The following is a 16,610-nucleotide window of genomic DNA, read 5'->3' as shown; positions in this document are numbered from 1 at the left end:
AAGCCATGGCAGACCACTGCTGCAACCCACTTGTTGCATGAGATTTCCTGCCAGCGTGGAATGCAATACTGGATTGTCGCACCCATCCCTTCCGAACAGGTGTTGGGTGATCAGGAGAGTCAATGTTTGGCGATGGAAACCCCCTTTGCCCCTTGCTATAGACCCATAGAGAGTACTGCTGGCAGGCCTGTTGTTGCGGTCAGTGGTGGGAAGAGCTAGGTTCAGGAGAGGTAGTTCTGGAGCCTGCCCTATATTGATACCTCCAAAAGGAAGCTTGTAGGATACCCATGTCAGTGTCTTTTTTCAATTTTCTCTAACATTTGGGCAATTTGGGGTCTGAAAAGATGTTCCCCATCAAACAGGAGGTTGAGCAAATGTTGCTGAACTTCAGGCATAAAGGCCAAAATGTGGAGTCAGGCATGGTGCTGGATCAGAGACACTTGTGTTGAATGCCCCAAACAGCAGTATCCGTCACGTGCAGGGCTAATGTAATGGTGGCACTGAGATGGTCCTACCCTCTGCCACCAACTCTCCCCCCTGCCTAAACTCATCAGGCAGGTGTTTTATAAGAACGCTCATCTCAGTATGTTCTGTCATACCTAGAGAGTAGTCTGATAGAGTTGGTGATTCATCAATGGGTGGTGGCTCCGACTGCCACCCATTGATGAGTCAATGGGTGGCAGTCGGAGCCACCACCCATTGATGAATCAATGTGAAACCAAGTTTTTGTCTCTTCTTTTTGGGTCGTGGTGCATCGCACGTGCCACGAGAGTTAGCGTGCTTGCGTGCAATATGAACTACCAGGTAATCTGGAATAACTTAATCTCAGATGTAAGTATGTCATTAGAGGAGGGTTTGCACTCTTTATCTACCCCAAGCATGACCACCCTGGCCTGGAATGGTTTTTAAATGTATCCAAGGCCAGCTTCAGCAGCCCCTTGTGCATGGGCAGAAACTGCACTGTCCGCTGTGATTTAGATCAGGTTTCCAAAAGGAAGTTGCCGTCTTCATGGAGAGCGTGTATACCAACCTTGTGGAGAGTGGCAGGCCTTTGTATGACCTTTTGATAATTGGTCGTGTCATCTGGGGTTGACGACTTAGCTGGTAGATAATCCGAGTCAGGGTCCCCTAGGGTATTAACATCATAGTCACCCTATGAGTCATCAATGTGTCTTTGGGGTCATCTGAGTGACTGGGCTGCCCTGCCCATATAAGGTCTAGGTGGCACTCTACAATGAATATGGCTCTGCTAAAGTGTGGGTTGTGAAGGGGGTCGAGGTGGAAGAGGGGGCCCAAAGTGAAAGTGGCTAGTGCCCCTGTCCTTGCTCTTGTTTTTGGGCACCAGAGGTGGTTCAAAACCAAGTTTCTCCTCAAAGGTAGGCTTTCGCTTGCAAGGGATAATCTCTACCGGTGTTGGGATTCAGTCTTGTAGAAATCTTGCGGGTGTAAGGACTAATAAAGAGACACCTGCCTTATGTCCAATTCCTCCTGAAGGTTACTCCGATTGGTCTGAGACACGCAACCCAAGAGGTCTTTGATGACAATGGCTTGGGAGCCAATGGATTTCTTGGCTCTAATGAGATTTTCGATGCTGCCAACTTAGGCACAGTGTGTGTTTATGGATCTAAAGTTGGTTATGGGCACCAGTGAACTTTTCAGTGCTGATACTGACTTCGAAGCAGCGGCCGGCTTCTGTGTCGCGTCAAAAGGATCTTCTGCCTCTGAAATGCTTTTCGACTCAACAACGCAGCACCAATGAATGGGGCCAAATCCAACGTTTTCTGACAATGCTAATCGGTGCCTGAAGGCAGTAGGACCCCAGAGGGTTGAGTCTATGCCAAAGAGCTGTCAGTTATCTGCCTCGACTCGTGGATGTTTGGGGTGCCTGATGTGTAAAATGGTTTCAGTTTTACTCACGCTCCACCCAAGGTCTTTGCTCAGGTTCTAAAAGGGTGGAGTCACCGGAAACCTGAGGGTCTTCACCTCTAGACTGGGTGATGGCTGGTGGAGGGGGATGTGTAAAGGACCAGCCTCTTCGCTTTCCTATGCACCTGGGGAAGGCTGTTCCCCAAATAGATCAGGGGTGTCATCAGAATGCCTGAGTGCCTCTATATGTCCTGCCGATATGAAAACATTTTCTTTGAGCAGAAGGTCAGGCAGGTCTCGCAAGGGGTTTCATCATGGTTGGTGATTAGTCTAGCGGTGGTGGTTAGTCTAGCAGAACTGTGCATGACACTGAAGACTGTTCTAAAAGAGAGAATGTTCTATCACCCTGTGTATATTCCCTATTAAGAAGGCTTCGAACGCCATTGAGGAGAAGGGCCCAAGGCCCCATAGCCCACAGAGTCAATGTGGATCGGTCTCTGGAAGGTAAATGATAGAAATAAAAAAAGGCAACTTCTGTTATTTTCCAGATATCAGAGTCGAGGAATATACTTGCTGGGTACGAACAGAAGCAAAGAAACGTGTCGAACTCTGGAGCCCCAGCCATGCACGCCGGAACCTGATTGCTGAAAAAAATACCAATCAAATATGGAGTCATGCACATGGCGATTTCCAGGTAAGGGACAAGTCACTATATACCGCATGATTCAAAAGACTTCTTCAAAGAAAAATAACTGGCAAGTGTCCAAGCCGGACCTTTGGTGGTAGAAGTATGCAGAGCACATGTATCTACAGCAACACATGCTGCAAACATATCTTTATGCAGCAACGTCGCTCCCAGAAGCAACAAAGGCTTCTTTGTTGAACCTACGCCAGACATAATTATATACATGAGTATCACGTGACAAGTGCATACATGAGTCAAGACTGTAGAGCTCAAGAACTTCCTACATCCATGTATGTATTTCTGGATGCTAGGAATCTCGCCAGTGACATGTCAGATGCAATCAAGCTACCAAAATGGCTAGAAAAATAATATCTACTCGGATGTCTGAAGTAACTAATAACATAATCAAAGTCATACTTAACCTGTCAGCTCTGGAAGTAAAATTGCTCTAAATTCAGTCTGGCAAAACGGGGTAAGTAAAAACAGGAAACAAAATCATCTATTGGCAATATCTTTATTTTCTACATATGTCACTTAAAGAACAAAATGCAGGACATACACTGGTAGGGCCAGGAACAGACATACGATTTTAGGTAGAAGATCAGTCTTCATCAAGTTACCTCGACCCAGAAATGTCAATGGTAAGTGTTCTTATTGCTTTAGGAAACTAACTTCATAAACATAATATCCTAAATCTTCATATTTCTTAGGAAACCACATTCCGAGATACAATTTATAGTCATAATAGTTTTCTGGGACTTATGTAGGCCTCGGTTAAGAATGTAAGTTTTTTCACTTTTCAGTTCATAACCCAAAGCCACGCTGAATTCCATAGCTATACCTCTATTGCATGCATTGCACTAAATGGAACAGAGGTTGAAACCAAACAAACATCTGCATATTTCTATACTTTGGATTTGCAGTGTGCTAACAACAGCAAAGGAATCTCTAGACATCTTTGCAATGTTAATAGAAACTGCACCATATGAAGTAGGGATAAGAAAGTGGACAGCGGGGGCGTGGCTAACTGCCGACGGGAATGGCCGCTCGGTAGTTTAACTCCCGCAATATCCATACAAATATCGCCCAGGCCGGCCTGATTTATGCCCTGAAGCTGGTAGCCTGCTGTCCAGTGACCCGTGGCGCCCTGGTATAAATTTGGGGTCGATCGGCATCGGTGATCGGACCGTGCTCCGTGGACCCGGAGAGCGAGGACCTCCTGGCCGGCGGAAGTGCTGCGGCACGCGGCCGGCGCGAGGTCGGGGATGCGGCCTGGTCCGGCGTGGACGGCGACGAGCGAATGTGAGCTCGCAGCGTGAAAGCACCGAGGCGCGGCCAGACAAGACGGTGGTGTGCCCCCATCACAAGGGACACGCAAGACTCGGCGGAGCGGAGGAGGGTCCGGGTCCATATCGAGAGGTTGATCGACTGTTGGGCCTCGGCGGCCGGAGGAGTGGTAGTGAGCGGCGGCCGAAGGTGGAGCCCGGACGCCTGGAGGAGCTAATATAGTGCCCCAGTGCATATTAAGGACCCCGCGGAGGTGATAGACAATTTAAGCAGCTACCCAGCTGGATGTAATTTGATGCTTGCAGTGGAGGGGATCTGATTGAATTTGCGAATTTGCGGCTGGGGAGGTGACCGCAGGCTGTAACCACTGGTGGAGAGCTGGCAGCGACGTGCCATGAAGAGACCTCCAGTGGAGTGAGGTATTGAGGACCTGGGCCTCTATAGCCCACTGGAAACACTGATTTGACGCAAAGGAGGGGGTGACCCTAAAGCTACTGAGTCCTTGACGGCAGGTGGAGGCCCAGCGGCTGCGCTCTGCCACGGCAAATGGATCCACGGATTGAAGATTTGTGAAATAGTTGAAAGTGGTGAAAGGGTACGGATTGATTGGCCGGAGTGGTGAGATAGGCTGGGGCCCGCGTGAGATTGGAACTGTCGTGGCGCCTGGTACACTGGGTCGGCGGGGCGGCGCTCAATTGCTGATTGGCAAGGAAGCATCCGCGGAGAAAGCTGAAGCCGAGTGCCGTCTGCTAGCACCTGCCAGATCTCGCCTCAAGTAAGGCACCTCCTGCGAAAACCGACAGGCCGAGTGGGGGCTCTCGCTGCTGGCGGCGGGGATTAGCGGGAGTGCCCAGTCTATCGGAGGGGGATTCGGAGGACCGGAAAAGATGGCGACCGGTAGGGCGAACCAGACAGTGACCCAGTCGAAACTGGATAAATTCGCATGGCAGAAGCATCAGACGGAGGATAACACAATAGCCGAGACACCGGATGACGCCACGGAGCCCTCGAATAGGGAGCTTCTGGAGGCAATCATGGCGGTAAGGACCTCCCTGGAGGGGAGAATTGACCCAGTAGCCACGGATGTGACACTGATCCGCGAGAACATGAAGAAGTTGACGGAGAGAATGGGAACGGTTGAGAGTACAACTAAGGACCTAGTCGCGGATAGAGCCCGGCTTCAGGAGCAGGTCAAGGTGCTCAGCTCCTCCCACGAGGCAATGGCCCTGCAGCTGGATGACTACGAAGGGCGAATGCGCAGGAATAACGTCCGCATCATTGGGGTACCGGAACGAGCGGAAGGGCAGGTGGCGGACCTGTTCATTGAGGACTTGTTCCTTAAACAGCTACAACCAAGGGGACTCTCCAAAAGTTTCACAATCGAGAGAGCTCACCGGGTGCCCGGAGGCCGTCCGAAGTCTGGGTCGCCCCCAAGACCACTGCTGGCGAGGGTGTTCAATTTCCAGGACCGCGATGTGATATTGCAGACGGCACGTGCGGCCCCGCCACTCACCATTGAGAACAGTCGAATCATGTTTTTTCCGGACTTTACACTGAGGGTGCAGAAGCAGCACCGTGGCTTCCTGGAAGTAAGGCGGGCACTACGAGAGCAGGAAATAAAATATGCTATGATGTTCCCTGCCAAGCTGCGTGTGGAAGCAAACGAAAAATCCTGGTTCTTTACCCGGCCCGAGGAGGCCTGGGAATGGCTGGAGGGATGGCGCAAGGTGGAGAAAAAGAACCACAAGACATCCTCGGTAGCGGATGACGATGTGGACTGGCACCAGCATAGGCGTATGCGAGAACACTCTAGCACGGATTTGCAGGAGCCGACAGGAGGGCGCTTGCCAGGCGCCTGGTGAGACATTCTGGTTTTGCTACCTACCCGGGGGACCGAGGGACTCTGGGGAGTATGACAATGGAATAAAGCAGCACTAAGATCGGGGACCTGGATTCATGGGGTGGGGTAGGGGCTGGTCTGATGCTGGCACTGCAGGGACTTAAGTGTCATTACCGCTTCGGAGCTGTTCCACCGCTAACATTATGCTTAACGATATGCCATTGAGGGAAGTGGTCACCTGGGGGGTGTGAGCGGCTCGGGACTGGACTAGGTCCGCGAGGGGAGAAATAGGATCAAACAAGTATACCAGTGAATGCTATGTGGTTCCAATGAAGGGAGGGTGCTGGACCCACAACGTTGGTACAAGAGGTCAGGGCGGGGATCGGGCGGAGGGGGGCGAGACACTATGGGTAGACGCATGACCGAATAGGGAGTGGGGTTACATGCGCCCCGAGAACTGTTAATGGGTGGGCAACGGGCACTCTGCATGTTTGGGGTGGCGGGCAGTTCTGGGTCCGCAATGCAGGGAAGCAGGGAGGGGGGTTTGTTCTTAAGGCAAAAGTTTCAGGTGAGTTCAGTTGGGAGGGAGGGCAGTGCGGGGAGTTGCATGTGGGCAAGATTTTGTATTTGTGCATACCGGCACGGATTGATGGGGTGTTATGTTCAGGCGACAGCAGACAGGATTTGGTGCTTCGAAGCTACCAAGGAGCGTCCAGTGGGTAGGCAACTCTCTCTACTGAGGGGGCCCGGCTATCGAGGGTCCCCGACGCAAGCTGACCAGTTACGACCAGAACTCCATGACAACGAGGAAAGGGCTTAGGCTAGTCACATGGAATGTCAATGGGTTAGGAGACAAGATTAAGCGGGGAGTGGTGTCGCAATATGTTCATCGCCAGGGTCTTGATGTGGTGCTCCTGCAAGAAACCCATCTGCAGGGAAACTCATGTAGGGCCCTGGATCGAAAGGGTTACCGAATGTTAGCACACTCTGGCTTCACTTCTGAATCTACGGGGGTGGGGATACTCCTGCAGAAGAACTGTCCATACGTGCTCCATAAAACCTGGACAGACCAGCTGGGGCGGTACGTAGCTTGCACAGGTACATGGGAAGGGATGGTACTTAATGTGGTCTCAGTCTACGCACCTCCTGGCCTTCAACGGGTGACGCTGTCAGATGTGGCCACTTTGCTTCTAAGTCTTCCTATGGGCACACTAGTGATGGGGGGTGACTTTAATTGGACGATAGACGGACTAGTGGATAGATCCCCCCTAGACCGGACTCAGCACGAGGGTCCCCTCTGCGTGACTCTGTGGAAGCCCTGGGATTGGTGGATGTCTGGCGTTGGGCGCATATCAGAGACACACATTTCACGTTTCAGTCGGGGGTCCACGGGAGTCAATCAAGAATAGATTACCTGTTTACACATGCACAGCATATCCACGAGTTTTCGGACTCCCGATGTCTGGCATGTGGGATTTCAGACCATTCCCTTGTATTTGCAACCCTGGGTATGCGACGTCCACCGCAGCCAGGCCCAATAAGGATTTCACCCTGGGCACTAAAGGTCCCTCACATTAAAGACATGTTGAGGACGGACACGAAACACTATTTTGCAGAAAACACTGATTCGGTCACATCAGCGATAACACTTTGGGGGGCATTTGGTGCGGTCATTAAGGGCAGAGCATTGTCAGTGATTGCTGGCTATAGGGCAGAACGCCGTAGAAGAGTACTGGAGTTGGAAACTGACATTATTCGACTTGAAGGGGTGAACTCCCGAGATCCGAATGCAGATACTCAACACTCACTAAATATAAAACGACATGATTATAAACAGATGCTGCTGGAGGAGGCAGGTGGGAGAATACTGGCCAGCCGACATCGTATTTATGAACAGGGGGAACGTACAGGAAAGTTATTAGCATGGTCGGAACGCAGAGAGGAGGCAGCACGATGGGTGCGCGCAATTAAGGGGGCGGATGATACCCTGATTACTGACCCGCAGGAGATCGCTGAAGCGTTCGCTCAGCATTATAAACCAATCTACGAGGCCCCAACCGCCTCTCAGGCGGCGTGGGCGGCAGATCTTTTAGCAACTATTGAGGTGAGGGGGCTATCTGAGCAGGATGGCTTGACACTAGAGGCGGAGCTGACCGCTGAGGAAGTACATAAGGCCATACAAGATGTTCAATCCGGAAAAGCGGCGGGCCCCAACGGTCTCCCGATTATTGAGTTACTTAAGCCAATGGCCTCCATGCTAGCACCTCACCTTCTCAACCTGTACAACAAAAGCCACGAGCGCGCCATTCTGCCAGACGACATACGTGAGGCGGCAATAGTAGTAATTCATAAGCCCGGCAAGCCTGCAGACGAGTGTCAGTCATATAGACCTATCTCTCTGATCGCAATTGAGGCAAAGATATTGGCCAAGTTATTGGCGAATCGACTGCTCCCCTACCTACCAGAATTGATCCACCCGGACCAATATGGATTCATGCTGGGACGTAATACAGCGCATAACTTGCGTAGGGTCAACGGGGTCATAGGCCAAGTGCAGACCTTGGAGGAAGAGGCGGTGCTACTGGCACTCGACGCACAAATGGCGTTTGACACTGTGGCATGGGAGTAGCTGTTTGCAGTCTTAGACCGAATGGGCTTTGGCCCTAAATTCAAGGGATGGGTCCGGTTGCTCTATTCACAACCCAGGGCCCATGTCGTGGTAAATAACTATCGCTCTACCACCTTCCCCCTCAGCCGAGGCACAAGACAGGGCTGCCCACTGTCGCCTCTGCTGTTCGCTCTGGTTCTCGAGCCCTTGGCAGTGTGGATAAGGGGGGACCCAGAGATTAGAGGCATGAGATGGACGGAAGACCACGAGGACCGGATATCGTTATATGCGGACAATATTTTGCTATATCTTGCCTCTCCAGCCCGTTCATTGCGGCGGGTACTCCATATATCTCATATTTTTGGGGCACACTCTGGGTATCAAATCAACTGGACTAAATCCCAGATGTATTCCCTGTGGGGAGACCCTCCTCAAAGCCCCAGAGGCTACGACATCCCGGTAGCATCCCAAGGTTTTCTTTACTTGGGGATATTTATCACCACCAATACCACGCTGTTTGCCGAGAAGAATCTCCAGGGGGTATTAAGGCAGTTTCGTACGGATGTAGTACACTGGAAATCTCTTCCACTAACATTGCTGGGCCGGGCGTCCTTATACAAAATGCTGGCCCTGCCGCGCTTCCTCTATGCGTTACAAAATACACCCAATCCGATCCCAAACTCCTATTTTTCACAGATTGAGATGGTATTGAGAGATTTACTGTGGGACAATAAACCGAACCGCATAGCTATGACAAAGTTAACAATGGGATGGTATGATGGGGGCATTGGATTGCCGGACCTGCGTCTTTATTACCAGGCCACGCAACTGACGGCCATTAACAGCTGGGTGTTTGGGAGGCATGAGGATCCAAGCTTCCGCACAGATCATTGGTTGATGGGGAAAGGTGGCTATAATAGAGCTCTTTACACCAATCATAAGAATTTGGAACTTACTGGCCCGACGGCGCGCGCAGTGGAGGTGTGGCATGGAGTGCAGAAGCGGATGGGTTGGAGGGGCCGCCTAACGAAGGCTACCCCTCTATGTGAGCCAGATATTCTGGGGAGACTGAGTACATCGGTGGGATTCGATAAGTGGGAGATAATCGGAATCTCCAAAGTAAGCGACCTATGGGAAAAAGGCAAAATGGTAACATTCCAGGAGTTTCAGGCCAGATACCAGTTGGCTTCCTCGGAGGGGTTTCGCTACCTGCAGATAAGCCATGCCATAGAATCGGCCCGAACTAAAAATACGCCCATTCCGAACTCCTCCCCCCTGGAGGACAGGCTCCTGTTAGACCCAATGAACCGAAAGACCATATCACTCACATACCGTAAACTTATCAACAATCGGGTGGACCTGATGTCAAAACTTAGGAGGGCCTGGGAAGGAGAACTAGGGGACTTGGCCGATGAGGACTGGCGGGAGGCATTATCATCACCCAGGGAGGTGGCTATCCCAATGCGTCTTCGCCTGGTGCAGCTAAAAATCCTACACCGAGTGTACTTTGATGCTATTCTATTACATAAACTTAATAGGCGACCGGCTCACTCTGCCTTCGACAATGCGCTCAGACGGGAACATTCCTGCATATTTTATGGGAATGCCCCCACATACAGAGTTATTGGACTAATGTTACCAGACAAATGGCTGGGACATGTGGCAAAGCTATACATCTGACACCCACGATGTGTCTTCTCAATATCTGGGTAGCAACGGACCTCACGCAAATTGAGCAAGAATGGGTCACAGTGAGGTGGTGTCTGGCTAAGCGGAATATCGCCCAAAGGTGGGGAATTGACAGCATACCACTACTGAGGGATTGGGCTAAAGACATGGATCATGCCATGCTCGCAGAGAAAGCGGTATTTAAAGGGAGGGTATGCCCACGTAAATGGGACCACAAGTGGGGAAAATGGAATAAGTATAGGGGGGATATATGTGTCTCACCGACGATAGAGCTGAGGGTGGGAGAGACAGCGGGCAAATGTGGGGCGAGTGCAGTAACAGTCACACACGGTGAGAGGCGACCAGAATAGCAAGAGTGATACAGCGACTCCTGACTCGGAGACATATAAGGGTTTGTTGGAGAGGGAGACTGGTGGCATGTAAATTTAGTTACCCTGGACTCATGTGTGCTAGAGGTGCATTGAGTATCTACATTGTCTATGCAATTGTCTCAGCTGCTGTCTTTGTTTCTAATAAACATTGTTTAAAAAAAAAAAAAAAAAGAAAGTGGACAGCCTTACCCGGTGCCACCGACTGATGTTTAAAGGGGCAGAAATATGGTTGTCGATGTATACAACAAATTGTCTAATTATGAACCACAGAAACTACCATTTTGCCTGGTTAAGGTTCTCTAGACTATTTGCAGTATTTTCTAATCTCTCTTGCATCCTGTCAACGTCCTGGTATGTCTCTCATATGCTATATCACAAGAATGTCAAAGTTTATTCTAAAAACAGGTAATGTATTTTTATATGTTTTAGCCCAACTCATTTTTCTAAGACTAAATCTTATTTGTATTTTACTTCTCTGGGTATACCATTCACTTCTGACAAAAGACACTTAACTTCTCGTGAGAATGGAAAGTGAAATAGGACGACTATAAAAACACAATATTCCCTTTCTGTTTAAAAAACCCTCAAATTGGAAGGAGTGGTGTTTTGGGCTCTGACACCATTCCCCATTCTCGCTCAAAATTAAGGTGAAGAAAAATCGTAGCAACAGCCATTAGTGCAAGGCAAACGTGAGCAACAGACAATGCTATCCTGTGCACCCAATGCCCCATTCTTTGTTCACAAGAATAAAGCCTATGCAGCACATCACACAACATTTCGAAAGGCGGTCCTATTTTTATTGCACAGGCAACGTGCTTATTTTGCGAACTCACCTTTTTTCCCGCAGCATTCAAATACATTTACACAACACACGGGATGCATGTCTCAATTACCAAAAGCTTTTAGCTATTACAAATTGATATTGCACACAGGATATTAAAGAAAATAATCCAAAGGAAATGTATTACAAATGTTTTAGACTTGCCTCTGTGCAATAAATGTGCATATCATATAAATATATAATAACAGAAACAAATGTTACTTACCCTTTAAAAATCTTTTACTATCTTATAGTGCTGTAGATTCACATGCTTTGTCCACACCTGCTATTTCATGTTTTTTGTTGTTGTATTTTTTGTTTTTTTACTTCAAAGAAGCTTTGAGTCACCGGATATTGTGCAATCCCCCCTTTAGTGTTCCAATACCTTTTGTATCCACTTGGGTTAAGTTTGGGAGCTGTAGATAAAGCTCTATCCATATACAGAATTTTATATAGGGGGGGCAACCCTATAGCTCAAAGCGGTTTGTCAGGAACAAGGTATCTGCCCACTAAAAGGGTGCTATTCTGACCATCTTTTTCTTTAGCCTATAAATGGAGCCCTGTTAATAGAAATATGGAAATTAAAATAAATAAAAAACCACTGTGGGATATAAGGTATAATTGTGTTACACTCTTTGATTAGGTCTGGTGTCATTCAGAGATCACTCACTTCCATGGAGAGAACGCTTTAGTCAATATTTTCTCTCTTGGAATTCGTGAACACTGAATGTATTGGTTCTAAGGTTACTCTTATATATTTTTCTGTACAACACCATCATTCGTAAATTATCCTGCTTCCGTTTTAGCTTGCTTCGGAGTCTATGTGTGCGTGTGTGTGTGTGTATATGTATGTACATATATAAATATATACTTATGTTATTATTTTGTATTTCTAGATTTCCCTCAGGATGTACCCCTTGTCGCCCTGTTATTTATGTTGTTAGAGCCCTGAAGGAGGTGTGACCAGGACTGTGGGTCTCCACCGAAACGCGTGTCGCTGCATTACTAGATAACAAGACGCGATTGTAGGAAGGTGGATATCTGACTATGGTTACCCCCAACTTTTTGCCTAGTGTCTATCTGGTTTTTCGACTTAGTTGGCCTGAGATCCTGCCATTCAGGGTCTCAGGCTGTCGCTCTCTCTTTAAAATGGACTCCATGTACCCTAGGTACATACACAATTGGTAAGGATCACCTTATTGGACCCTGTACAGTGTACCCTAGGTACCCAGGGCATAGGTGTACCCTAGGCCTCCCAGGGGCTGCAGCATGTATTATGCCACCCCTGGCCTGGCCTTCCAATCAGACACAACTGGCTGATCACTCAGCTGGGGCAAGGTTGTGTAATCACCCCTTGCTTAGATATAGTATACCTATATCTACCCTTAATATAGACACATGTGTACCTATCAGCCACTCCTATGGCAGGCCTTAACAATCCTGGAGGCAGAGTGCTTGGTAACATGTGAGATGGTGCTCTAGCATGAGCTGAGCCTGTCTGGAGCTTTCGGAACCATGTCCTTACAGCTGTTCTATGATATAGCCTACCACATACTCTTAAAGTGCCTTATAATCTTAAACGGTTATGGTAACTATGGTTTGGCTTTATCAAAACATGTTGTGTAAGGTGTCTAACACTTTGGAATAATACCCCCATCCCATTTCTGGTGATGAGGATATTATCCCTCCCTTCTAGAGGGAGAAGACATGTTGAAACCTACTTACCCAGTTAAAGTTAACCAGAGCCCCAGCATCACAAAATGGATGCTGCTGCCACGACACAAGTCTGACCTCCTGCTGCTGGGAGTGATCCCGGCACGGGAGGCTTGGACAATAGATTTCCTGCCTTGGGAGGTGCGAGCACCACCCCAGACAGGCCTTAGTGTATTGGGGCAGGGAGGGATGAAAGAAACGAGACACTGCCTGGGGCACACAAGGTGTCCCATGCATAGTCCAGTTCAAACCGGTGCTGGGGCACTCCAGCCCCAGTCCTGGCGCGAAACTGGACAAAGGGAAGGGGGTGTAACCACCCCCCTCCCAGGTCCCACCCATAAGGCGTGACCTAGCAGGCAACGCAGCCCCCCAGATTAGTATAAGAGTGGTAGCTGGGCCCCAGGAGATGGGATTATCCTGAACCTGCAACTTGAACAGAAACTCTGGACCTTCGACATTCGACGAAAGAAGAAGACTGAAGAATCTCACTTGTGGCCAAGGAGTGGCTACCATGTGCAAACAGGCACCATCAAGAGACTTACCCTTTGCACGAGGGACCGACTGCAGAGCCCGACCAGAGCCTTGACTTCCAGACTTCACCGACCCTGATCCACATCCACAGCCGAGCTGAGATCCGTGGAGGCGATGAGAGACGTGGGACCGGCTACCTGGGAAAAGTGGCGAGTATCTTCCAGCGCAGCTTCTGAGGTACCCTCGAAGTTGTGCACCGGGGATTGAGAGGCCCCAACCCCAAGCACCATCTGCACCGAAGATCAGCCCCCCACACTCTACGAGTCCTGCGTGGGGCCCTTCTGCATTTTCCTGCTTGCCGCGTCTGTCCGGTTGCTTGCCCGTTGGCTAGCGGCCTTTGCGACGACACACCTTTAAATCTTCACTGCTGGTTTGGCTCCTCCAGACTGGCTCCCGCTCCTCTGCAAAAGAGAAGCACTCCAGACCTTCCTGGTCTGCACCAGAAGCAAGTCCTCCATTCTTCGTGGGTTCCGCTTGCCAAGGCTTGGTGAGTCCTAGTTCGACTTCGACGCCGCCGACAGCAAGAGCCTTCGTGGGACAGCTCGCCTCCTGGTCCTGGTCGTCCTCGACGTCTCCTGGCTGCTGCGACAAGCTTCACCTCTTCACCTGCAATCTTCACGACATCGCCTGGTTCCTTCCTGGTTCCACGTGGTCACTGGCTAGTGACCTTGACTCTGTCCCTTCTGCTTGCAGGTCTCCTTCCTTCTTGATCCCGGCCTTGGGATCCACCGGACACTCTGCACTGACTGCCTGTCAGCAAATTTCCTTCAGGCATCCATAGAAGTCCACGACGAAACCCAACGCAAGTTCACACCTATGCACCCGCAGCCCGTGGGCTAGGTAACTTGGGTACTTCGGTGCTCACAAGGGTAGTGACTATCCTAGGGTCTAGTTTCCGAGTCTCGACTTTCTAGCTACTCCAGAAGTGTCCTAAAACTGCTTATTTCAGAACTGTACTATTTCTATCGATTATACGCATTACGCGTGAGTATTTCCACTCTGCACCTGAATCCCGTGGGCCTCCCACTTCCTAACTGTAGGTAGTGTAGTGTAGCCCCAGCGATTCCCTAAGCATTTCCATGACAGTGGTCCTTATACCACTTCTTTAGTATATGGTTTGCGTGGCCCCTAGGGCCTAACTGTATTACTTACCTGTGTGACTTAATGTATGCTTAAATAAGACTGTGTTGTACTTACCTCGAATCTCATAAAGAGTGCTGAGGGTTTGACTAGAATAAATACACTTCATTTTATATATAGATCTGTTGTGGTGTCCTTTCATTTGGTATTCAAGGGATTATATATGGTATCACAGCTGGCTTCACATGCCATTCAGAGTTTAGCCTAAGACTGCTCTTGTCCATGCTACCACTAGGATAGCTGGTCTATAAGGTTGACTTTACAACCAATCACCATAAGGGTTGTTTGGACTGATATAAGGTGTACACTAGAACTAGTGACATCATACATCAGGCCAACTTCTCACAGCGATCATTAGGAAATTGAATGCATGGTATATTTAGCGATAATTTTTAAGAAATAAATGTATCATGTTTGTACATAAAATTACTGCATATTGAAATATTTCTTTGTAGTATATGTGCTATCTACCATTGTGTTCTGTTTTTATTGCTGTCCTGTTGGTCTGTGGGTTCTTGGTATGTGTAAGGATTGTCCGTATAACGAATGTGATATGAGTGGCATGGGTGATGAGTTGAGCATCATAGGGAGTATTTCTATGTCTACTCCTGAGCTTATGCAATTCTCTTTTATATCTATGATTTTTTTAAATGTATTTTGTTGTGATATGCATGGATATATGTATATGATTACAATAAACAATATATATTTTTTATAAAACTTCGGATGACTACATTGATGATCTCTCATGTGCCCATTTGAACATAATTGTTGAATGTATTCACAGCCACCAGGGGAGCAGAGGACTCAAACCCCCAGCCTCCCTTGCGGCAGACGCATGCTGCCATCCATCATCAGCGCGCCACGAGGCGCTTCATCTGTAGCTCGGGGCTCCAGCAGCCCGGGAGCCTTCACAGCCACTGAGGGAGCAGAGGGCTCAAATCCCCAGCCTTCCTTGCGGCAGACCCACGCCGCCACTGTCACCAGCACACCAGGAGGCGCTTCGTCTGTAACTCGAGGCTCCCCGAGCGTGGGACGCCAGCGGACGCACCCAGGCCAAGAGCGAGCCCATGTGCGACTGTCATCGCCAGGAAGAGGTGTAGTGGGGTGGGCCACTCTCCTTGGTTGTTGCTGGTTCTGGACAAATTTTCTTCTTGCTAGCTGCTCTAGAGAGCTCCACAGTGCCCCTTGTTAGAATAAGGTACTGAAACAGACACTTTGATGCTCGCTTGTTTGACATTGTCTTTACCAATTTCCATTAATCTTTTCCAGCTACAATCAATTCCGGGTCACTAACTTATGCATAATCGGTGTGTGGGTCCTGAGTGGGTGGCTGTATGCTTCTAAGGTCTGTCTCTTTTGTTCCTCAATTTGTTTGTCTTGTTCAGCCCATTCGTAGGGCTAAACCTTTATAAGGGTTTTACAAAGGGCATATTGAAAAATGGGTAAAACAAAAGGTCAGGACAGAGCCCAGGGTACGAATCACTCTAAAAAGAAGGCCTCGGTGCGGTTTGCCACGAGACGATGGATAGGATGGAGTCGATATTGACTAAATGCCATGAAATAGTCCACTCCGGGGTATCTCTTTTGCCCTCCCAACCAGATAGTCCCTCAAGTAACTGTGGAATCCTGACGGACATTTCTCCCATACCACCACCAGCAAAAAAATCTGTTAACCAAATCCCTAAAATTTGAAAATTTGATACTTGTATAGCGCACTACTCACCCGCAAGGGTCTCAAGGCGCTTGTACGAATACCGCTGTGGAACCCATCCTGGCTTTCCCTGTGAGGCGTCCACTCCTGGGCACCCCCAAGGTGGAGGCCAGGCATCCTTAGCGTTGTGGGGGCTGTTGTGGAGATTAAGCAAGCTATTGCCCAGAGTTGCAGAGTGGGACTCCATGATTGGAATAGGCACCGAGGCGAGCATTATCAGGTCCGTGGAATGTTTGAGCCCAAGACCCGCCGAGGCGGTGAATTGAACCCTGGTCCCGGGCTAGACCTCTGCATCAGGGTCTGCCGCTCTAATCATTGAGCCACACTTCTCCATAGATGTTTAAAA

General features: G+C 49.1%; 1 long non-coding RNA gene across 1 annotated transcript in view; it reads left to right on the top strand.

Annotated features, from left to right (window-relative positions):
- Window positions 1-16,315, top strand: part of LOC146810959 (uncharacterized) — a 31,020-nt gene extending 14,705 nt beyond the window's left edge. The window contains exons 2-3 of the long non-coding RNA XR_014965758.1: window positions 2,415-2,560; window positions 15,338-16,315. This is a non-coding gene — a long non-coding RNA (uncharacterized LOC146810959). The remainder of the gene's footprint in view (window positions 1-2,414; window positions 2,561-15,337) is intronic.
- Window positions 16,316-16,610: the final 295 nt, after the last annotated feature.

The sequence above is a fragment of the Triturus cristatus genome, chromosome 7 (assembly GCF_964204655.1).
Source record: "Triturus cristatus chromosome 7, aTriCri1.1, whole genome shotgun sequence".
NCBI lineage: Eukaryota > Metazoa > Chordata > Amphibia > Caudata > Salamandridae > Triturus > Triturus cristatus.
Note: the sequence above shows the minus strand (reverse complement) of the source record. Positions and strands in the feature narration are given on the sequence as shown.